The 24,419-nt window shown below is 36.1% G+C and overlaps 1 protein-coding gene across 1 annotated transcript in view; it reads right to left on the bottom strand.

The window, feature by feature from the left end:
- The window catches only part of BAZ2B (bromodomain adjacent to zinc finger domain 2B), a 426,011-nt gene that overhangs the window by 230,732 nt on the left and 170,860 nt on the right, over window positions 1-24,419 (bottom strand). Inside the window, exon 4 of the mRNA XM_080798618.1 lies at window positions 9,328-9,370. The gene's annotated coding sequence lies outside the window, so the exon portion shown is untranslated. The remainder of the gene's footprint in view (window positions 1-9,327; window positions 9,371-24,419) is intronic.

Raw genomic sequence — 24,419 nt, 5'->3', positions numbered from 1 at the left:
CATCCCTCCACCTCTCTCCCCTCTGGCAACCATCAGTTTGTTCTCTGTATTTATAGGTATGACATAGCTTTTTCTTTGTTTATTCATTTGTTTTGTTTTTTCACATAAGTGTTTTAAACATGAGTGAAATCATATGGTATTTGTCTTTCTCAATCTGACTTATTTCATTTAGAATAATACCCTCTAGGTCTATCTATGTTGTCACAAATGGCATGATTACATCCTTTTTATAGTGGCATAATATTCGTGTGTGTGTGTGTGTGTGTGTGTGTGTGTGTGTGTGTATTTACTCCTTTTGGAAATGGCTGATTTCTCTAATTTGTGTACATACACACACACAGACACACACACACACACATTTACCACATCTTCCTTACCATTCATCTATCAATGGACACTTAGGTTGCTTCCATATCTTGGCTATTGTTAATAATGCTGCATTAACAAAGGGGTGCACGTATCTTTTGGAATTAGTGTTTTCTTCCGATTCATACTTCAAAAATCTAGCCCAGATGTCATCCTTCTCTGTTAAGGTTTATTTAGTCTCCTTCCCTAGACACAGTGAATCATTCCCTTTCCTGTTTTTCTCCTAAAATCCAATCTATGAAAGTTACAGCAGAGTTCAGTAAAAGTAAATGAAATATAAACAAACCAAAGACATTTTAACAATGGCATATAATTTGTCAAATTATTTTGGTGTGTCAGGATTAGTTTTAGGCACAAGAGACAGAAAACCTGAAACCAGTGGCTTACAAAAAAATTAATTTATCTCTTGTGAAAATGTCTATGCTACCTAAAGCAATCTACACATTTAATGCAATCCCTATCAAAATCCCATCCATTTTTTTCAAAGAAATGGAACAAATAATCCTAAAGCTTTTATGGAACCAGAAAAGACCTCGAATAGCCAAAGGAATATTGAAAAAGATGGGGGTCTGGGTGGCTCTGTGGGTTAAAGCCTCTGCCTTCGGCTCAGGTCATGATCTCAGGGTTCTGGGATCGAGCCCCGAGCTGGGCTCTCTGCTCCGCAGGGAGCCTGCTTCCTCCCCTCTCTCTCTCTGCCTGCCTCTCTGCTTACTTGTGATCTCTGTCTGTCAAACAAATAAAATCTTTAAAAAAGAAAAAGAAAGCCATAGCATCACAATTCCAGACTTCAAGCTCTATTACAAAGCTGTCATCATCAAGACAGTATGGTACTGCCACAAAAACAGACACAAAGATCAACGGAACAGAATAGAGAGCCCAGAAATAGACCCTCAACTCTATGGTCAACTAATCTTCGACAAAACAAGAATGTCCAATGAATAAAAGACAGCCTCTTCAACAAATGGTGTTGGGAAAATTGGACAGACACATGCAGAAAAATGAAATTGGACCATTTCCTTACACCACACATGTAAATAGTCTCAAAATGGATGAAGGACCTCAATGTGAGAAAGGAATCCATCAAAATCCTTGAGGAGAACACAGGCAGCAACCTCTTCAGGCTCAGCCACAGCAACTTTTTCCTAGAAACATCGCCAAAGGCAAGGGAAGCAAGGCCAAAAATGAACTATCGGGACTTCATCAAGATCAAAAGCTTTTGCACAGCAAAGGAAACAGTTAACAAAACCAAAAGACAACTGACAGAATGGAAGAAGATATTTGCAAATGACGTATCAGATAAAGGGCTAGTGTCCAAAATCTATAAAGAACTTAGCAAACTCAACACCCAAAGAAAAATAATCCAATCAAGAAATGGGCAGAGGACATGAACAGACATTTCTTCAAAGAAGACATCCAGATGGCCAACAGACACATGAAAAAATGCTCCACATCACTCGGCATCAGGGAAATACAAATCAAAACCACAATGAGATATCACCTCACACCAGTCAGAATGGCTAAAATTAACAAGTCAGGAAATGACAGATGCTGGCGAGGATGCGGAGAAAGGGGAACCCTCCTACACTGTTGGTGGGAATGCAAGCTGGTGCAGCCACTCTGGAAAATAGTATGGACATTCCTCAAAAAGTTGAAAATAGAGCTACCCTACAATCCAGCAATTACACTACTGGGTATTTACCCTAAAGATACAAACATAGTGATCCGAAGGGGCACATGCACCCAAATGTTTATAGCAGCAATGTCCAAAATAGCCAAGCTATGGAAAGAATCTAGATGTCCATCAACAGATGAATGGATAAAGAAGATGCGGTATATATATATATACAATAGAATACTATGCAGCCATCAAAAGAAATGAAATCTTGCTATTTGTGACGATGTGGATGGAACTAGAGGGTATTATGCTTAGCGAAATAAGTCAATCAGAGAAAGACAACTATCATATGACCTCCCTGATATGAGGAAGTAGAGATGCAATGTGGGGACTTTGGGGGGTAGGAAAAGAATAAATGAAACAAGATGTGATCGGGAGGGAGACAAACCATAAGAGACTCTTAATCTCACAAAGCAAACTAAGGGTTGCCAGGGGGAGGGGGGTAGAGAGGGGGTGGGGGGGTTACAGACATTTGGGAGGGTATGTGTTATGGTGAGTGCTGTGAAGTCTGTAAACCTGGTGATTCACAGACCTGTGCCCCTGGGGCTAATAATACATTGTATGTTTATAAAAAAAATTTAAAAATTATTAAAAAAAAAGAAAAATGAAAAAAAAACTAAACAAATAGAACATTTATGTAATCATTGTAAATAACTGACAAAACTAAGGGGCTTGGTTTTCTTTGTTTTTGTTTTTGTTTCATGCAGAAGTGTAAAAAGAACAAACTGGCAAAGCAGAAATAATAAAATTGGTTATTAAATTCACACACTATTGCATCCATTTCATTCAACGAACCCATTATTTGTGTTAGTGATACATCATAGATATTGTAAAAGATGCATAAAACAATAAATGCTTCTTTTGAGTTATACTCCTATAGAGAGTATTTAAATCAATAAATATGTTTGTTTCTGGAAAAAAAAAAATAAGTTTATCTCTGTCATATCAAGGAAGTCCAGATGGAGGCACCAGTGCGGATATGGACAAGGTAACATCTTGAAGATATTAGAGACTTTCTCTTTTATTTCTTGCCCATTCTTGGTTTGGGGTTTCCACTCATTTCCAGTTACCATGTCCACATTTCAGCCAGTAAGGAAGAAGTGGGGAGAAAGAGGGAATGCAACCTTTCCCTTAAGTTGTATATAGTACTTCTACTTATTTATCTCTAGCCAGACCTTAGTCCCATGATCACATCTAGATGCAAGGGAAGCTGGGAAATATTTTTACTTCAGGTATTAATATGCTAGGAAAGAATTAGTAGATGGGAAAAATCAACATTAAGGGACAACCATCAGTCACTATGACACTTGGTTACATCTTATCTGTGGTAGGCAGCCAACATTTTAAATTTGCTATCTACTTCCAATATTTCTAGTACTGTGTACATTGTAAAATTGTCTAATAATTCCTTCTAAATTTCAATTCTTAATCGCTTTAAAGATTTATTTATTTATTTATTTATTTGATCCAGAGAGAATGATAGAGTGAGAGAGCACAAGCAGGGGGAGAGGCAGAGGGAAAGGGAGAAGCAGGCTCCCCATGGAGCAGGGAACCAGATGCAGGGCTCAATCCCAGGACCCTGAGATCATGATCTGAGCTGATGGCAGAGGTTTTAACCCACTGAGCCACCCAGGCGCCCCTTCTCTGTCTTTAAAACAAACAAACTAACAAACAAAACTTTATTTATTTGCTTTTAAGTGACCTCTGTGTCCAACGTGGCGATTGAACTCAAGACCCCAAGATCAAAAGTTGCACACTCTACTGACTGAGCCACTCAGGGAACCCTAAATTTGAATTTTTAAAAGAAATATTTCTGTCGGTAGAGATGAGTCCCTATAAAATATAAGTAATATTTACAATAAAATCACAAAGGATAAAAGGAATATTAATAAAACCAGAAAAGGCTTGGGGCACCTGGGTGGCTTGGTCATTAAGCATCCAATTCTTGATTTCAGCTCAGGTCATAGGGTTGTAAGATTGGCCCCCATCAGGCTCCACACTGGGCATGGAGCCTGCTTAAGATTCTCTCTCCCTGTCCCTCTGCCCATACCCCTGCTTGTGCACATATGTAAGTGCTCTCTCTCTCTCTCTTTTAAAAACAAAAACAGAATAAAGCAAAACAAAATGAGAAAAGGCCATTTTATTTTAAAACTTGCTCTGTAACATTATTAAAATATATAATAAAAAGTTAAATCATAATATTTAAAAGTATAGCTAGTATAGTAATGAAATTACACACTAATAAACTGCATGTAAGTGAAACTGCTTAAATATTCTCAGAGAAGACAAAGAATCTGGAAAGATTTGAGAAGAAAAAATCTATGAGTTATTTTATAATACTTCCTATAAATGCTATTTAGAGATTTTTATTTACTTAATTAATTTATTTAATTTCCTAAAGGTTTTATTTATTTGAGAGAAAGAACAAGCAAGAAAGCACAAGCAGGGGGAGAGGAAGATAGAGAGGGAGAGCAAAGCAACCCACTAAGCAGGGAGCCTGACATGGGACTTGACCCCAGGACCCAATCCCAGGACCCAGGGATCATGGCCTAAGCCAAAGGCAGATAATTTGACTGAGCCACCCAGACACCCCAATGCTGTTTAGAGATTTTTAATCAAGTAGATGCGATCACAAAAGCATACTAAAAATTATGGTGGAATAAAGCAAAATCAGATTAGGTTAAGATCTCACCCTATGTGACTTGAGAAAAGTAACTTTACAAGTGATGATATGACTACGATGAGTGGTCAAAAGAATTTAGTACGTATCAGCCTCTGTGCTGTGCTTTATAAGCATGATGTCATTTAACATTCACAGCACTCCTAGAGATATAAATATTATCTCTCTGCTTTAGAGAGGAAAAAAATGGATCTTAGACTATGTAATGGACTCAAGATCACAACCCTTAAAAGTTTTTCTGACCTCAGTTCATGTTCTTAACACATATTTACCTCCCTTTAAACTCTCTGGACCTTGATTTTCTCATCTGTTGTATAAGGGGAATGTAGCACAATCTGAACCATTCTAAAGTTCATTCTAGCCTTTTAGGATCTTAATATTCTACTGAGGTCTGACTCTTTCCCTAAATAAAAGCACATTGTATCAAAAGACCTAATCAGCCTCTTTGCTGGAATTCATAAGTTGATTAAGTTATCATAAATATATGTAATGTAGGGGTGCCTGGGTGGCTCAGTGGGTTAAGCCTCTGTCTTCAGCTCAGGTCATGATCCCAGGGTCCTGGGATCGAGCCCTGCATTGGGCTCTCTGCTCAGCAAGGAGCCTGCTTCCCCCACTCTCTCTGCCTGCCTCTCTGCCTACTTGTGATCTCTGTCTGTCAAATAAATAAATAAAAATCTTAAATATATATATATACGTAATGTAGAAAGTAGAAATTTATTTACTGAAACTTCTAGACAAAAGGGCCACAATGTGTGAGTAAGGTAAATTTGGATGTTTGGGGTATATCCCTGACATTTACACCTGATTTCATCCCCCTTCATGTACGTGTGAAGGAGCCATATATAAAGTTATATACTTATACCTGGTATAAGTGGCATCAATACTTGAACTCTTTCTAGTTCTTTTTAAAATAATGGCGTGGGGGTGGGCAGGGAACACCTCGGTGGCTCAGGTGGTTAAGTATCTGCCTTCAGCTCAGGTCCTGATCCCAGGGTCCTGGGATCCAGCCCCACATTGGGTTCTCTGCTCAGCAGGGAGCCTGCATCTCCCCCTACCCCTGCATCTCCCCCTGCTGTCTCTCTCTCTCTCTCTTTCCCTGTCTGTCAAATAAATAAATAAAATCTTTAAAAAATAACAAAAAATAAAAATTTTAAAAGGTTTATTTATTTGTTTTAGAGAAAGAGTGAGGAGGGGAAGGGTAGAGGTAGAGAGACAGAATCTTGAGCTGACTCCCTGCTGAGCATGGAGCCCAACAAGGGGCTGGACCCTGAGATCATGACCAGAACTAAAATCAAGAGACAGATGCTTAACCGACTGAGACACCCAGAAGCCCCAAGCTCTCTATAGTTCTAAAACATACATTCTTTCCCATCCACCTTGCTTCCCATGGTTCACCTTTTGGATATTCATGCATTAATATCCTTATTTCAATTTTTATATAGAAAAACTAAAGATGCTAATTAATTGAGCTCTTTCTGGGGTATTTATGATTACCAGCAAACATTGGTTGAATGCTCATTTGCTTAGCACAGTGAAAAATAAATATTAAAACACATAAAATATAAGAAAATATATGTTACCAGTAACATAGGAATAATAAAAATTAAGCATTAACAAACTACTAGGGAAAGAGGATCACTTTCCATTAGGATGCTTAGGGAAGGCCTCAAAGAATGATTACATGTTGACAGGGTATTAGAGGAGAGTTCTGAGTTCATCAGAAAAAACTAAAAGCCTAAAATAGAAAAACGATATTCTACAGAAAGGAGCCTAATTAGCTAAGCTGGTAGAGCATTTACCTCTTGATCTTGGGGTTGTGAGTTTGATCCCCATGTTGGGTGTAGAGATTACTTAAAAATAAAATCTTAAAAAAAAAAAAAAAAAGAAAGGAATATTCTAGGGAAAGGCAATGACATGAAGGTAAGTATGGAACCAAGATGAATTTTTTATGTGGAGTATGTAGTCCATGTTGGGTAGAATGTAGGATTCTTGGGCGCCTGGGTGGCTCAGTGGGTTAAGCCTCTGCCTTCGGCTCGGGTCATGATCTCAGGGTCCTGGGATCGAGTCCCGCATCGGGCTCTCTGCTCCGCAGGGAGCCTGCTTCCTCCTCTCTCTATCTGCCTGCCTCTCTGCCTACTTGTGATCTCTCTCTGTCAAATAAATAAATAAAAATCTTTAAAAAAAAAAAATGTAGGATTCTTGAACAATAGAATACTCAGCTGGGAAATATGTTACAGCAAAATTGAGGAGGAGCTTGAATACCACGTTAGAATATCTAGATTTGATCTTGGAGGAAATGGGAAGTCACTAAACATCTTCAAGTAAAAAAGTGAAAGAATCAGAGCAATGCTTTGATAAGATTAAACCGAAGATGCATAGACTTCAAGAGAATTGATGATGGCCAGGAAGATGGGAGAGCAGTTAGAAGATTTGAACACTTCTGTGGATTATAACTTGGGAAAAATAGCAATCCTCCTGAGTTCTGAAAATTTCTGGGGCAAAACTATAAAAAATGTATATCATATAATACACAAAAATTCATTACAGCTTCAGCTCTGAAACAATCTATAGTATCCTCCCCCTTGGGGCGCCTGGGTGGCTCAGTGGGTTAAGGCCTCTGCCTTCGGCTCAGGTCATGATCCCGGGGTCCTGGGATCGAGCCCCGCATCGGGCTCTCTGCTCCGTGGAGAGCCTGCTTTCTCCTCTCTCTCTGCCTGCCTCTCTGCCTACTTGTGATCTCTGTCTGTCAAATAAATAAATAAAATCTTAAAAAAAAAAAAAAAATCCTCCCCCTGCCCAGCCACAATATTCTACTCTTTTAGCTATTACTTTATCATCTCAATTTATCAGCTTATCTACTTCTGACTAGTCCCTTAACCTCCATTTCCTCTGAACATCTCAGCCCTTTCCTGGCCTCAGTTTATTTCTGCCCCATGGTCAACGCTTGACCTACTCTCTCCACAGTCCCCTCAATGGGAAACAGTGTTGAAATCTACCCTCTTCTCTTGGCTCAAGGGGCTGGAGAAGGCCTCACAGCCCTGATATTATTACAAATTAAGGGTTTTTACTATCAGTCACTTATGAATATCTCAAATGACTACTTCTTAGTCTTTACCTTATATTATATCAGATAATATTGGATACTACCTCTCTTACTGAAATTCTTGAATTTAGAACACTTGCAATTACATACTCTCTTAATGTTACCCTAAAAATGTACAGCGAGAGTCAGCATTTTCAAATTAAAAATCATTTTTATCCAATGCCAATGTTAACCTCCTTGATTGTAAAGTACTCAATACTAAACAGAAGGTTACTACAGAAATATGTTAATATTTTGTTGTAAAATATTCAGTTAGGGCAATAAAGTTCTGATTAAGAAAAAAAAAACAAGCAAAGAGCTGCATATCAGAGATAGCTAATGTGATGCCTTAGGAAAATGAATGAATATGCAATAAACATCTGAGCATATGTATACTTGACAATAAAGCCCTTAAAAATACAATAAAAGTTCTCTCCAGCCTCTAAAAATGTTAAGCTTAAAAAAGTAAACCAGGTTTTTTTAAAAGTATTTTAGAAAAATGTTGAAACATAAATATAAATATTATCTACACATGAACTTATATTTCTGATAATTACTGTTTATATAATTAATGAACAATTAGAACAGGATTAAAGATGAGATTGAGTAAATAATTTAAATTTATTTCTGTGTTATTTAAAAGAATTTTCCAAAAATGCTATTTTTTTACCATTTAGTAATTTTATAAGAATGTGGATCAAGGCCTTGGATACAGTTTTTTCTTTAAGAAATGTTATTTCCTTATCCTTGTATATAGTAGAAATTAATACTTTAAAATAAAGAGAAGTATCAGTTACTTATGAGAACTATCTCTTTTCAACAATTCTCCATATTTGGAAGACTCTCTATAAATCATTTAAATATCAATGAAAAATTTAAGCAAGCTTAAGAATCCTTTCAAGGCTGTTTACAGTCTTTTCTTAATAAGTGATTACAATCTCAAGTAATTTTATCTTTGTAAATTTTTTCCTAATATGGAGTTACCTTAAATATTCTGTTATTTTTTAGTAAAGACAAAAATTTTAAAAATAGGATGTTCAGGGGCGCCTGGGTGGCTCAGTGGGTTAAGCCGCTGCCTTCGGCTCAGGTCATAATCTCAGGGTCCTGGGATCCAGTCCCGCATCGGGCTCTCTGCTCAGCAGGGAGTCTGCTTCCCTCTCTCCCTCTCTCTCTGCCTGCCTCTCTGTCTACTGTGATCTCTCTCTGTCAAATAAATAAATAAAATCTTTAAAAAAAAAAAAAAGGATGTTCAGATGATTCACACTGAAATACATTAATATAATTAAGCATACAATTTCAGTTATATATTAAAAGTAATTTTCATTTTAAATGTTTTTAAATCATTTAAAGCAATATTTTTAGTACTTAAAATACTAACTAGAAGTATGAGATGTGGTTCATTGAAAATATAAACATTTAATAGCCCGTTGAAAGAAGGAATAACAGTTTAAAATTATAAATATTTTCCAACCCTATACTCATTCTGGAGAAAACATCCTTAAAAGATTATCTTTTTGTTCTTACTGTGATCAATGTGGTCAATCTTGTGACATCACTGTTGAGAAATCTGCAATAGGAAAACAGAAATAGCATTTAGCTGAATCATATTTGCGTAAGTAATTTCAGAAACTAAAATATTTGTTTAGAATTTTTGTCTTTCTTGATGCCATAAGTCAATCTAAAGTTGTCAGGAAAGTTACAACTGGTGTGACACAAATAAAGCATGAGGCACTGCAGGTTGTTGATGAGTCATTATTTATTATAGCATGACAGATTATGTTTTGTTTATAATCAGCAACACCCCATGATTAACATAACATAACATAACATATTAGCAAATAAGCTATAGGACTTTTGGGTTGCTTTTTTATTTCAAATATCCACTAAGAAGAGAATCACAGTGTCTCAAATATACTACAAACAAGAGACAGGTTCTTTTTATAGATGACTTTTTCTCTGTGATCAGATTAGTAGTTCATCTTAAGGCTAGAATGTGATCAATTTATTATCAATTAATAGGAGAAATGGCCTTAGGCTCATCCTTATGAAGAGATACAAAACTAGTAAAGATTGAAAATATCACTGGGAAGGAACTATACACGATAAGCCCAAGGGAAGTTATAAGTTAAACTACTTCCTGAACTATGGAGAGCTTAGAGTTCTTACCCCTATAAAATCTAAGCTTTTTTTGAAATTTCTCAATTAACAAGGCATGACTTAAGGTAAGCTTTTAAATGTTTTATGTTAAAGGGACGCCTGGGTGGCTCAGTTGGTTAAGTGGCTGCCTTCGGCTCAGGTCATGATCCCAGCGTCCTGGGATCGAGTCCCACATCGGGCTCCTTGCTCGGCGGGGAGCCTGCTTCTCCCTCTGCCTCTGCCTGCCACTCTGTCTGCCTGTGCTCGCTCGCTCTCTCTCTAACAAATAAATAAATTAAAAAAAATAAAATAAATGTTTTATGTTAAAAACTGTCACAATATTATGGTGTTTTAATATTCACAATGGGCCTTCGTATATTATTTCATCAAATCCTCGTAACAATTCATGGAAATAGATGTTGGAGAGCTTACATGACTTGTCCAAGCATAGAGAACTGAGTTTTCCTTGGTTCCTTTTTTATCTCACAACTTTCAGCCATTCCATTCTGACAACACACATTTTACCCTGTATTTCCAAAGACCTGCCTTCAAGTAGTTACCTTCTAGCATTCTGTTCTCAACTTAAATCAATATAAAAAAAGTATTGTAGGGCACCTGGCTGGCTTGGTCAGTAGAGCATTTGACTCTTAGTTTCATGTGACTCTTAATTTCAGGATTGTGAGTCCAAGCCCCAGGCTGGGTGTGGACTCTACTTTAAACACACACACACACACACACACACACACTAAAAAGCCCTGTGATGATAAAATGTCAATACAAAAAGTCTTATGAAAGAAGCAATTATACTTTTTATAAAACTGTGTAATTCAAAAAGGTATTAAAGTTTTTTAAAATAGTTACATTTCAAACAATATTTGTGACTGAATAAAAAAATAAAAATAAATGTTCCATTTTATTTTTTATTTTTTGAAAAAAATACAAGGTAATTAAGACTATATGTATAGTTAAAACTGCACACTATTTTTAAAGCTCTAAAGCTAATAGCATAAAAAACTAGTAAAGGCATTCCTTCATCATGGTAACAATTTTTACACATGGCTTACTGGGTACGTGCAAATGCATAAGAAAAAAACACATGAAATTAAAATGACATTAGATAAAGCCAGACAAATCTTAAAGCTTCTCATAAAAATCTTAAGTGGCTTTTACAAGGAAAGGTAATTCTTTAAAATCATCTTGAAACTGGGAAATATATTCAAATTACACATATAAAAAGTAATATTACCTTTTATGAAAACATAATTCAACTAATATATTGGCTATGTGCTATTTCTCTACAAGTTACCATTTCAGTAAATATGCACAGGGAAAATCTCAACTATATTTATAATTAGAAAACACCTACCAGTGTTAAACTGTGAGATAAATCAAGACATACAATTACATAAGCAATCTTTCAGTAATTAACATATAACTATCTTTATTTTTCCTCTTCTTCTGAACCAAAACAGAAAGTCTTTCCTTATGTAACTGGTTTTACCATACACCATAAAAGTCTCAACACACAAAGTAAGGATACCTATCCCTACCTGGCTTATTGAAAAGAGTCATAGGAATAAATGAATAAAATACCTACTTTTTCTCACCTCACTCAATTTGAACATAGAAATATATGTTGCTTGGGGCAACTGGGTGGCTCAGTGGGTTAAGCCTCTGCCTTTGGTTCAGGTCATGGTCTCAGGGTCCTGGGATTGAGCCTCGCATCAGGCTCTTTTCTCAGCAGGGAGCCTGCTTCCCCCTCTCCCTCTGCCTGCCTCTCTGCCTACTTTTAATCTCCATCTCTCTGTCAAATAAATAAATAAAAAACCTTAAAAAAAAAAAAAGAAATATATGCTACTTAACTCTAAAATTCATTTAAATAGTCATTAAATATTTAATCATTCATTTATATATCAGTTTAATGTTTTTGCTGTACTTGTACTTTCCAAGGTGTAGTTATACAATAAAAAAATTTCCATTAAAAAATCTATTTCTATTACATAAGAAAAATAATCTCACAGGGGCACCCGGGTGGTATGGTTGGTTGAGCAACTGACTTTTGGTTTCAGCTCAGGTTGTGGTCTCAGGATGGTGGGATAGAGCCATGTAAAAGGACTGCAGAGTCTGTTGAAGTTTCTCACTCACCCTTTGCCCCTCCCACCCCTCACTCCACACAAACATGTGATTGAGCTCTCTGTCTCCCTCTCTCTCGCAAATAAATAGATAAATCTTAAAAAAAAAAAAAAAAAAAGGAAAGAAAAATAACCTCACAAATCATATGCGACTTTAGGCTGTTTCGGTATTGGCAGTCTTAGACTGCAGACATTCCATCATTCTCTCTTTAAAGATTCACAACTAGGGATCCTTAGGTGACTTAGTCAGTTAAGCATCCGCCTTCCACTCAGGTCATGATCCCAGGATCGGGGAATCGAGTCCCAAATTTGGCTCCTTGCTCAGCAGGGAGCCTATTTCTCCCTCTGCCTGCTGTTCCCCTGCTTGTGCGCGCTCTCCCTCTCTCAATAAATAAATAAAGTCTTTTTTTAAAAATGATTTTATTTATTTATTTGACAGACAGAGATCACAAGTAGGCAGAGAGGCAGGCAGAGAGAGAGGAAGGGAAGCAGGCTCCCTCATGAGAAGAGAGCTCGATGCGGGGCTTGATCTTAGGACCCTGGGATCATGACCTGAGCCGAAGGCAGAGGCTTTAACCCACTGAGCTACCCAGGCACCCCAATAAAGTCTTTTTTTAAAAAAAGAAAAAAATAAAGATATTTTGGCATAGATTTTTAAGGTTTAATAAAGACTTTTTAAAACTTTAAACATGCTTCTATCCTCACCTAGTTATTTCAAATCCTGACCATTAATATTTTTAATTAAGAGAAATTATTTGATAGAAAAAAATTACTGAGTCTGATAAGCAATATTTCTTTTTTATAGGAGGGAAGTAGAAAATACCTGTAAATATGAGGAAACTACTGGGGAAACTGCTAAAATTGTGATCTACCACCAATGGAATGCCTTACCCAGTGCCATGCAATGGAACTTTCGGCAATAATGGGAATGTTCAGTCTCATCTGTCCAATACCTAGCCCACAGCCAAATGTTGCTTTGAGCACTTGTAATATGGTTTCTGTGACTAAGCAACTGACTTTTATTTATTTATTTTTAAAGATTTTAATTATTTATTGACAGAGAGAGATCACAATTAGGCAGAGAGGCAGGCGGGGGTTGGGGGGTGGGGGGGGGAAGCAGCCTCCCTGCTGAGCAGAGAGCCAGATGGGGGGCTCAATCCCAGGACCCTGGGATCATGACCTGAACTGAAGGCAGAGGCTGTAACCCACTGAGCCATCCAGGCGCCCCGCAACTGACTTTTAAATGTTAATTAATTTTAGTTATTTTAATTTTGATTTAAATAGCCAGTGGTAAGTAGTGGCTACCATATTAGAACAACTAGGCAATTCTGACACCATACCAGGATTGAACTGTAAATGATTCTCCTAAAAATTTGAAAATGTTTTTCTCTAATTTTTAGAAGTGGAAATAAAAAACAAAACACCTCAACTGTGTTGGATAGGCTATGTTCATTTCAGAAAAATTGCTCCAAATTTGGAAAGGAATTATTTTATCTTTGAATAACTTTCAAGTTAATGTTCGGTAGGAAAAAGAGATTTACTTTACCATGCTTAATGTATCACAGGGTTTATATGGAAATAGTCGTGGGTTTTAGAGAACTGAGATCTAAACCTTTTGAGATTGCATTTACATTGTCTGCTATTTAAAAGTTTCAGTTTGGGGCGCCTGGTCATGATCCCAGGGTCCTGGGATCGAGCCCCACATCAGGTTCCCTGCTCAGCAGGGAGCCTGCTTCTCCCTCTCCCATTCACCCTAATTGTGTTCCCTCTCTTGTTTTCCCTCTCTCACTGTATCTCTCTCTGTCAAATAAATAAATAAATAAATAAAATCTTTAAAAAACAAATAAGCAAAAATAAATAAATAAATAAAAGTTTCAGTTTGCCTTAGGGGGCACCTGAGTGGCTCAGCCAGTTGAGTGTTGGACTCTTGGTTTCAGCTCATGGGTCATGAGACGGAGCCCTGCATCAGTCTCCATGCTCAGCAGAAGTCAGCTTGAAGAATCTCTCCCTCTGCACCTCCCTCCACTCATGCACACTTTGTCTCTCTCTCAAATAATTAAATAAATCTTAAAAAATGTAAAAGTTTCAATTTGCTTTACTTCGTGAGGCTAGATAGAACATATACTATTATGACTAAAACATCAATAGAACATAGGGAAAAAAGAAGAAATTTATTTTATTAACAACTTCAATAGTCCTGATCCTTACAAGTCTCTTGCTATCAACTGTTTTCTCTTTCTTATTATGTTTTAAGAAAAAAAGATGAGCAAGCTTTAATAGCAAGACAAAAGTCCTAACTAAGCATGTAATATGGTATATATGAAAAAACCCTGCTATTTCAGTCTTAAGTGGGTATAGAAATAGAAGACATTATACCCAATTAATACAAGCTTTGTTAAGCAGCTTTCTCAAGTTGGATAGGCACCGATCAATTTTGATACTTACTTTACATGCAAATAAAGCAATAGAAATCATTTCCCGACCCGTACAAACACTGGGATCCAGGCTAAAAGTTGTTTTTCTGATTTCATGGGGGAAGATATCCAAGGTACAAAAAAAAAGGAAAACAGGCAGTGTTAATACATATGGGTTCCAATTCCAAGCAGTATTTTTGGTGCATCATACTCACTGAATGCCTCCTGTCCTCAGTTTCAACTGTGTCTAAGCAGGGTGTGTAGTAAAATACATGATGTGCTTCTTCCCTTAATGTTCACAGAGAACGTGAAGGTAGTAGTTTTCAATTATTCCAGCAACTGCACATTAAATCATGCTAGCAGACGCTGAAATTAATAAAAAGGATGGAACCTCTTACCTCCTACCTTTAAATTTGACAACTGACTCACTGAAGGTGTTCATACAAGTTACAGAAATGAAAGAAACAAAGAGTCCTACAGATTCACCAATTCAAAGCCATCAATCTTTATTTTGACTGTTTATAATTTTTTATCAAAAAAAAAAAAAGCAAGCTCATCAATGCCTAAGTTTCACACGCTGCCACTATTTGTCTTTGAAGATCTCATCAGGCTTTCTAGTAGGGTAAGTAGGCCTCTAATTCAAAACCTGCTATTGATTAATTCAGTATCTCCTGTTAGAAATAATTAGAAACCCACTACTTACACTAGAGAAACTCAGAGAGTTAAAAAGTGATGACTCTATAGCCTACTGACAGAAGTCTAGGAAAAAGCAAGTAACAGTTTCTCATTTTAAAACATCTAACTTGGGGTGCCTGGGTAGCTCAATCGTTTAAGTATCCAACTCTTGATTTCAGCTCAGGTCATGATCTCAGGGTCCTGGGATTGAGTCCCAGGTCAGGCTCCATGCTCAGCCGGGAGTCGGTTTTAGATTCTTTCTCTCTGCCCCTCTTCCTTCTTGCTCTCTTTCTCCCAAATAAATAAATCTTTTAAAAATAATAAAAAATTAAAAATTGGGGCGCCTGGGTGGCTCAGTGGGTTAATAAGCCTCTGCCTTTGGCTCAGGTCATGATTCCAGGGTCCTGGGATCGAGCCCCACATCAGGCTCTCTGCTCAGCAGGGAGCATGCTTCCCTCCACGTCTTTCTGCCTGCTTCTCTTCCTACTTGTGATCTTTCTCTCTGTCAAATAAATAAAATCTTTAAAAAAAAATTAAAAATTAAATAGAACCTCTAACTTTGTTATATTGCAACCTAGAGCAAAGTGAGATTTCCCTTAGGAGAGCTTCCTTAAGTGCTACACAAAACCAAAAGGAAAAACAATAAAAGCATGTATAATCTCTTTAAAGCCTTAAAAAATGAATTTTTTAAGGCTTTTTTTTTTTAAGGATTTTTTTTTTAAGGATTTTTTTTTTTAAGGATTTTTTTTTTAAGGATTCTAACTTTTTGTCACCCCCTCCAAGCTTCTTACTACTCTCTTCAACTAAACAACTCACACTGTCCATGCTACTACTTCAATAAGACCAAATATAAACAAAGATCATTTAAAAAGCACTTCTTCTACGGTCAATGATTTCAAATTTCTTATAAAACAAATTACATTTCCATAAATTACTAAAATGTATCAATAATTTCAGTATTCTTACTGTAAAAAAAAAAACAAACATCTTCTCCTTAAGACAAAGCATAGTCCTCATTTAAATGCTTGTCCTTATTGTTATGTATGATTGAAACTTCTCTAGAAAATTTATAATTCCCAAAGGTTAACTCACAAAATTTTTAAACAACTAACAGTCTTATTACATGAAGTGTAGCTACAGGTCAAATGGTAACTTTGAAATTTTGCTGATAATAAAAACCATGCAAAAAAGCACAACTGGCTATTAGACTTGGTGGGCCATCTTTAAAAAATTTAAGTATATATAAGCTGCATGCTTTCCCCAACTTTACCACCCTATTCTTTGAACACTAATTAGCACTTCTCAAAATCTTTACTCACTGGTTCATAAGTTTCTGCTTTAAAGCCATAAATGGTCATCCAGTAGAGGAAGAAAGTGGGTAGTATTGCTAACCAGTGTTGAAACATTCTTGAGGTTAATACATACACAATATCTAAAAATGAACTAATCACTTGGGGGAAGTAACATAATGAAGAGCTTCATTTGAGAAAAATTATATGCTGTTTTGGCTATACTTTTACTTTTCTAAATTCTTTAGGGAATTCAACTCAAATTGTAGCAACACAAAGAGGTAAAACCTTCAGGAATTACTATTAACTAAGTTAAACACATTATCTGAATACAATTATGGGGAAATTTTAGTTTTTATCAAAATCAGAGTCCATCTTAGTCCTACCAATAATTTGCCACTTACAAGACTGCCTTAAAAAAACAACAACAAAAAAATCCTCACCTGAACAAGCCAACAATTAAGACAAACACATAAGCTCATAGTTTTAAGGGCTTCATGTCCCATAGTGAAGAGACTGAAATGAAACTATTCCAGTCCAAACCTTCAAATATCCAATTCACACTATGGCTATGAAGACTCATGAGGCAGTTAAGCAATGTAACAAGATAAAGGTAAAAAAAAAAAAAAAAAATTAGTTAGATCCAATAGCTAAACTTGCCATCACTAAAAAAACAAAAGAAAACAAAACTAGGTTTCAGATAATATATATTTTCTTTTCTTCTAATAAAAGAACTTTATAATGAATATTCAATGAATATTAAGGGGCTTTATAATTATTACTGGTATTTTTCCTTAGAGCCCTGGCATGATTTCATCATAAACAAGAAATCTGGTCTAACACTTACAATAATAAGTTGCATAACTCTGGTCCTCATTCAGAACTTTGGCATATATTCATTATATACCTTAGGCAATCTCTTAGAACTTCAGTTTGCCATACCGTAATTATCTACTTTACACGGAGGTTATGAAGTTTAGTTAATTATGCTTATAAAATTTTAGTGGTACACAGATGAAAGAGAGGTATAAGGCATCGATATAATTAATTGCTTCATACTTAGTGAAAAAAATGCAACTTACAAACATTTAACAGCAACAATCTGGATGAATCTTAAAGACACTACACTAAATGAAATAAACAGGCACTACAGACTGAATGGTTGTGTCTGTCCCGCTGCCCATAATTCCAATGTTGAAATCCGCAGTGTGATGACACCTGAAGGTGGGGATTTGGGGGGTGATTGGATCATGAGAGCAGAACCCTCCTGAATAGATTTAGTGCCGTTATAAAATAAGAGACCGCCCAAAAAAATAAGAGACCCCAGAAAACTTTCTTGTCCTTTCCACCATGTGAAGTTACAGCAAGAAGACAGCCATATGTGAATCAGGAAGTAGGGCCTAACTATATACCAAATCTGTCCATACCTTATCTTGGACCTCCCAGCCTCCGAAACTGTGAGAAATAAACTTCTACTCTTTATAAGCCACCAGATCTATGGTATTTTGTTACAGTAGTCCAAACGGGACTAAGACAGCCAGTACAATAGGACAAACGCAATATGATCCTTAACATGCTGTGATGTGAGGTACTTATATGAGAGTTACATGAATAGTCAAATTCATAACACAGTAAGTACAATGATGATTTGCCAGGGGCTGGAGAAGGAGAGAATGGGAATTTATTATTTAATGGGTACAGAGTTTCAATTTTGGAAGATGAAAAAGTTCTGAAGTTGGCTACACAACAATGTAAACATATTTTTAATACCACAGAACTGTAATACTCAAAAGTGGTTAAAATGTTAAATTTAATGTTATGTATATTTTACCACAATAATAAAAAATTAGCAAATGAAAATCTTATATAAATCACAAACCAATCTTAAGTTTTCCTTCACTAATACACACATTAAAACATTAATCAAATCGGGGCACCTGGGTGGCTCAGTGGGTTAAGCCCCTGCCTTCGGCTCATGTCATGATCTCAGGGTCCTGGGATCGAGCCCCGCATCGTACTCTCTGCTCGGCAGGGAGCCTGCTTCCCCTCTCTCTCTGCCTGTCTTTCTGCCTACTTGTGATCTCTCTCTCTGTGTCAAATAAATAAATGAAATCTTTAAAAAAAAATTAATCAAATCAAGTGATTCATTTGTTCATTCATTCAGCAACTATCAAGAGTATTCTATATGGCAGGCACTGTGCTAGACCTGGAAATATGGCAGCGAAAAATAAAAAGTCTCTGTTTTCACAGAACCTATGCAGAAATCATGGAGACATATAAAACAACAAAAAAGTACAAAAATTATATCCTTTCTCATAGTGACTGGTACTACAATGAAGGGTAAGGAGATGGGAGTGATGGCAAGAAAGCCCTCTCTGAGAAGATTACTGCCCAGAGATCAGAAAGAAGTGAGAACAAATGCTTCACATAGAACAGCAAGTACCAAGGTCCTGAGGCAGAATGGCTTAGGTGTTTTTAAAAAATGACAAGAAGGCACAGTGCTGGTGCACAGTAAGTTAGAAGTCAGTAGTAGGAGAACTAGGCACAGATCATGGAGAACCTGGAAAGCAGCAGTAATAGTTTGGATATTATTCCAGGTGTGCTGAAAGCCATTTGGGATGCTTTCACTAAAGCAGTGATGTGATCTGATTAAAAAACAAAAAACAAACACCCTAATTGCTGTATACAGATTAGTTTTGGGAATAGGAGAGGAAGAGATTAAACAACAGAGAGACTGGTTTAGAGAACTGTAGTAATTCAGGTGGAAATGAGGGGACTATCATGATAGCCATGTCGATGGTGGAAGTGGCTGGATATTTGCTTGCTGATGGACTAAGAGAAAAAGCATCAGAGTCCAGAATGACTCCAAAGTTTGGGTCAGATCAGTTGGGTGAATAGTGCTGCCAAACACTGAGATGGAGGATACCGAGGTAGGAACAGCTTTGGTGGTGGTGGTAGTGATAGTATTAAGAAATCAAGAATTTGGCTTTGGCAAAGTTAAGTACCCAAGTAAAAAGCTTCAGGGGAGATGACACGATCAACTGTGACAAATGCCGCTGGACAACACTTAACCTGAGGGCTAAGAAATGGCCATTGGATTTAATGAGGTAAATTCACTGGTGCCCATGACAAGACAGTTCTCAGTGGAATGGTGAAGACAAAGGCATGAATAGGATCAGTAAAGCAGAGAAAGTGCCATGAGGACACAGAAATGGCATATATGGACAACTCTTTGAAGGAGTTTTGTTATAAAGGACTGTACAGAAATGGTACGGTAGTTAAAAGGGGATATGGGGTCTTGAAATATTTTTGCATTAAAATGAGAGAAGAGTACAGCATGCATATATGCTGATGAGATGATCTAGAGGAAAAAAAGAATGATGATGGGGAAAATTACAGAAGCAAAATCAATGCATAATCTGTCCTTGCAGCTAGAAATGCAAAGATAATAAATATAAGACATGTAATTAATTTAAGGGTTATATGGAAACTATATTGAAAATCATAGGGGGAAAATATTATATACAGAATTAAGTTAAAAATCTCTTGGAAACAATATTATTTTATAATAGAGGCTGTCATGTTAAAAAGATTATGCAAAGCAATGTTCACGTATTTTATGATGTGACAGCAATGTCCTTCTAAGCTGTATACATGCAGCCGCACAGTGTAAAAATAATGCCATACACAGCTTTTATTTGATTAAGCACACTGGGGCTTAAATAGGATCAACATTAGATAAAGAGTAAAGCCAGCAATTTTTTAAAACATCTCCATTGTACTTTCCCCTTTCTCTCCTCTGTATTGACCCATTTCCACTTTTGGATTTCCAGCATCACCTCTTTTGTAACTCATCACTCTACTCAAAACAGAAAGCAATTCATATATCAATTGTTCACACAAATCTTCAACATTTCCAGAGCTCCCTTCTCTCTGCTTATTAATTACTTTCTGCAATGTTCCCTAGACTCCTTAAAAAAGTTAAGTATTAGATAGTTATAACAGGTGATGGGGATTAAGGAGTGCACTCGTTATGATGAACACCGGGTGTTGCACAGAAGTGCTGAATCACTATATCATACACCTGAAACTAATATAACACTGTATGTTAACCAGCTGGAATTTAAATAATAACTTAAAATAAAAAGAATTAAAGTTATAAAAAAATCTGTAGGCTATAAAGACAGGTAAATAATTACATATTAGTGTAAATTAATTTGGATATGTTACTCAAACACATTTGCATTTTAAGCTTTTTTCCAAGACTCTTTATTCCTTGTGTATTTTTTTAGATTTATTTATTTATTTGAGAGAGAGAGAGAGAGTGTGTGTTCATGCTTGCACATGCACACAGTGGGGAGGGCCAGAGAGAGTCCCAAACAGACTGCGTGGTGCCCTGGCGCAGGGCTCCATCTCACAACCCAGAGATCACGACCTGAGCCAAAACCAAGAGTGTTGTGTTCAACCGACTGTGCCACCCAGATGCCCCAATTCCTTGAGTATTTTTATACTCAGTCCTGTTCAAAAATAAGATATGAGGTAATACACTTAGGTACATAATATACAAATTAAAATTAGAAATTGAGAGTGAGAAAAATAGCATTAGGCCAAGAATAAGGTTAGTTTCAAAATGCATGCCACACGGCCCTGTACCCTTCGTAATGGGGGCAACCAAAGATAGGGAGCTCTGAGGTTCCTGATAATCAATGGGAAGAAGTGACTGGCATATGCAGGTTTTGTTGATTTATATTATTCACAGTACTCATAAAGTTAAATCTTTTTTCCGAAGGAAGAAAGCTGACTGAGATCTGAGGAAAGTCATTCTATTGAGTTGTCAAAAAGATTCCAGCAAAAAACAATGTAATCAGTTTTGAACAACAATTTCTTTAACATTCCTCAGAGATTGGCCAATGGCATAGTGCTTAAGAGCATTTCAGCAGCTAAACAGGATTCAAGAATGTCACACATAACTTTACTTCAAGGAAAAGATGTGGAATATCCAAAGCAGTACTCTACCTATTTCAGGTATTCCTCCCCAAAATATAATGTTAGAAATCACAATGAATTTCTGATTGAGATAAAATATACATAACATAAAACTCACCATTTTAAAGTGTACAATTCAGTGGTTTTAGTATAGTCACAATATTGAGAAACTATTTAATTCCAGAACATTTGTCATCATCCCAAAGAGAAACACCATACCAATTAAGCAGTCATTGCCCATTCTCCTCCAGACTCTCCCTTCCAGCCCTTGGCAATCCCTAATCTATTTCCTGTCTCCATGAATTTGCCTATTCTGGACATTCACTTAAATGGAATCACAATATGTGACCTTTTCTGTGTGGCTTCTTTCACTGAGCATACTGTTTTCAAGGCTCATCAATACCACAGCATATATCAGCACTTCATTCTTTTTTACAGATGAGTAATATTCATTTGTATGCACATTTTATTTATCCATCCATTGGTTAATAGACATCTAGGTTGTTTCCACCTTTTGGCTATTATGAATAACACTATAAACGTTCATGTACAAATTTTTGTGTTGATGTAATGTTTCAGTTCTCTTAAATATATACCTAAGGACAGGAATTTGGGGTCATATGGTAATTCTATATATAACTTATTGAGTAATTGCCAGACTGTTTTCCAAAATGGCTGCAACATTTTACATTCCCACAAGCAGTATATGAGATTCCCAAGTTTTCACATCTTTGCCAACACTTGTTATTTTCCATTTTTTTTTACACTCATCCTAGTGGATATGAAGTATTATCTCATCATGGTTTTGATCTGCATTTCCTGGTGGCTAATGATGTTGAGCACTTTCTCATGTCCTTATTGCCATTTGTATATCTTTCTTGGAGAAATGTTTGAATCCTTTGCCCCTTCTTTAATTGGGTTATTTGTCATTTTGTTGTACAACTTTGTTCACAGTGAATTATTAAACATTTTTATCTAGGACCAGTTCTCAGATTAGCAGTGACAAAATAAAATAAATTATAATTTGTGCAAATGATAGAATATCAAAACTAAGGCAAAAAATACATCTCCATATTATTTGGATCTATCATATAATGCGAACTAATATCAACACAAATCCTTGCACTGCCTATGAATTTTCTTCTTCCTCACTGTCAAATGTGTTGCCTAGTTAATGAACAGTTGGTATCCATAAAGAAGCATATTGTTTAATATTTCAGCAAAAACTGGCAATTGTCAAATAATCAGGGGAAAAGGTGCATATTAAAACAGCATGAAGCATTTCAAAAGAAACTCAGAAATGGAATACAGCTTGAGGAATTAAAGCATAATATTTGCATGCTCACTTAGTTCTTCATGCAGACTGAAAAGCTTTAAAAAAATTTTTTTTAACTCTCATATGGAGCTTTAAAGGCAATGCTAGTTTGACTCTTTCAACAGTGGCCAAAGATATGCCAGTGCCTGGATTACTCTGATCTGAAGAGGCAACAATTTTCTTTAAAGTTCTGGGAATACAAGATACTGATCATCTAGCTAGTTAACCAGACACAATCAGCAACTTAAATTTGAGGTAAAAAAGATGGTGAAAAGAATACTTGTGTGTTTCTGAAGAATGTGATTCTTAAGAGACAGAATTTGAAACAAAGATAATACTGAATTTGCTGGGAGAAAAGGATAAGATCATGAAGAGTTGTAAACAAATTTAATCACTTTAATATCTAAGTTTTATTAGATATAATTTTTATTCACTACTGCCATAGTAAATGAATTTCATTATACCATTTACTATTCTTTTTCCTATATTAGGATTTCCATGGCCTATCCCCTAACATTACTTGGCATGATGTCTTGTTCTACCTAGTGATGCACAGGCAGCATTTATCAAGCAACAATTAACATATGTCATCTAGTCCATAACAAATTATGTCTTGATTAATAATTTCAATCTATATTTCTGATATTATCAGTGATACACAGCATTACATATTAATGCCACCCAGCCTGTTCTCAAAATAATGGATATTTAAATTTAAAAAATGATTCTTATTCTCAAATTGCTAGTGAATTAAACAAGCATAAAAGTTGGAATATTTCAAAGAGAATAGCTGCTGCTTTTAGTGTCTAAAAAAATTGTGAAGTGAGCTATTCAGGATGAAACAATGATTGTTTTGCAGCAACCCAAAGAATAATCAACATACAGCAAAATGTGCAGACTATGTTCTTCCTTTTCTTACCATATACCTAAACAAAATATGCAAAGAAGTTTCATTACACAAAAACAGATTTAATGCTGAACTTCAGTAATTATTCACTTGATCAGCAAGTTTTCGAATATTAGGCAGAAATAGTATAAAAAGATGCAAATGTTTGCTTCTTTTTTGAAGTTGGTAGATTTAGTATTTTTTAAAACAAAAATATATAAAAAGAAACCTAAAATTTTTCATGATAAAAAAATATATTTTGGAGGGCATCAGAGTGACTCATTCAGTTGGTTAAGCATCTGCCTTCACCTCAGGTCATGATCCCAGGATCCTGGGATTGAGCCCTGCATCAAGTGCTCTGTTCAACAGGAAGTCTGCCTCTTCTCCGTCAGTTCTCCCTGAGCCCTAACCCCCCCATGCTTGTGCACATGCACGTGCACCTGCTCTCTCTCTCTCTGAAATAAACAAAATCTTATAAAATGTATATATAATATATATGTACATTTTGACTCAATATTTTAAAAATGATTTCACTTTTCTAATTATTGTTATAGTATTTTGAAATGTATATAAAATAAAATTTCAACATTTTCAGCTATTCATCTGGTAGATAATTTTGTTTGTTTGTTTTCTACCTTAAGCCAACGAAACTAGGTCAGTACATTAAGATCCAAAAATGTTCCATGAGGGGCAACTGGGTGGCTCAGGCAGTTGAGTGTTGCACTCTTGATTTCCACTCAGGTCATGGTCTTTGGGTTGTGGGGTCTGGATTGTCCCTCTTCC

Source organism: Martes martes (genome assembly GCF_963455335.1).
Source record: "Martes martes genome assembly, chromosome: 3".
Lineage (NCBI taxonomy): Eukaryota > Metazoa > Chordata > Mammalia > Carnivora > Mustelidae > Martes > Martes martes.
Note: the sequence above shows the minus strand (reverse complement) of the source record. Positions and strands in the feature narration are given on the sequence as shown.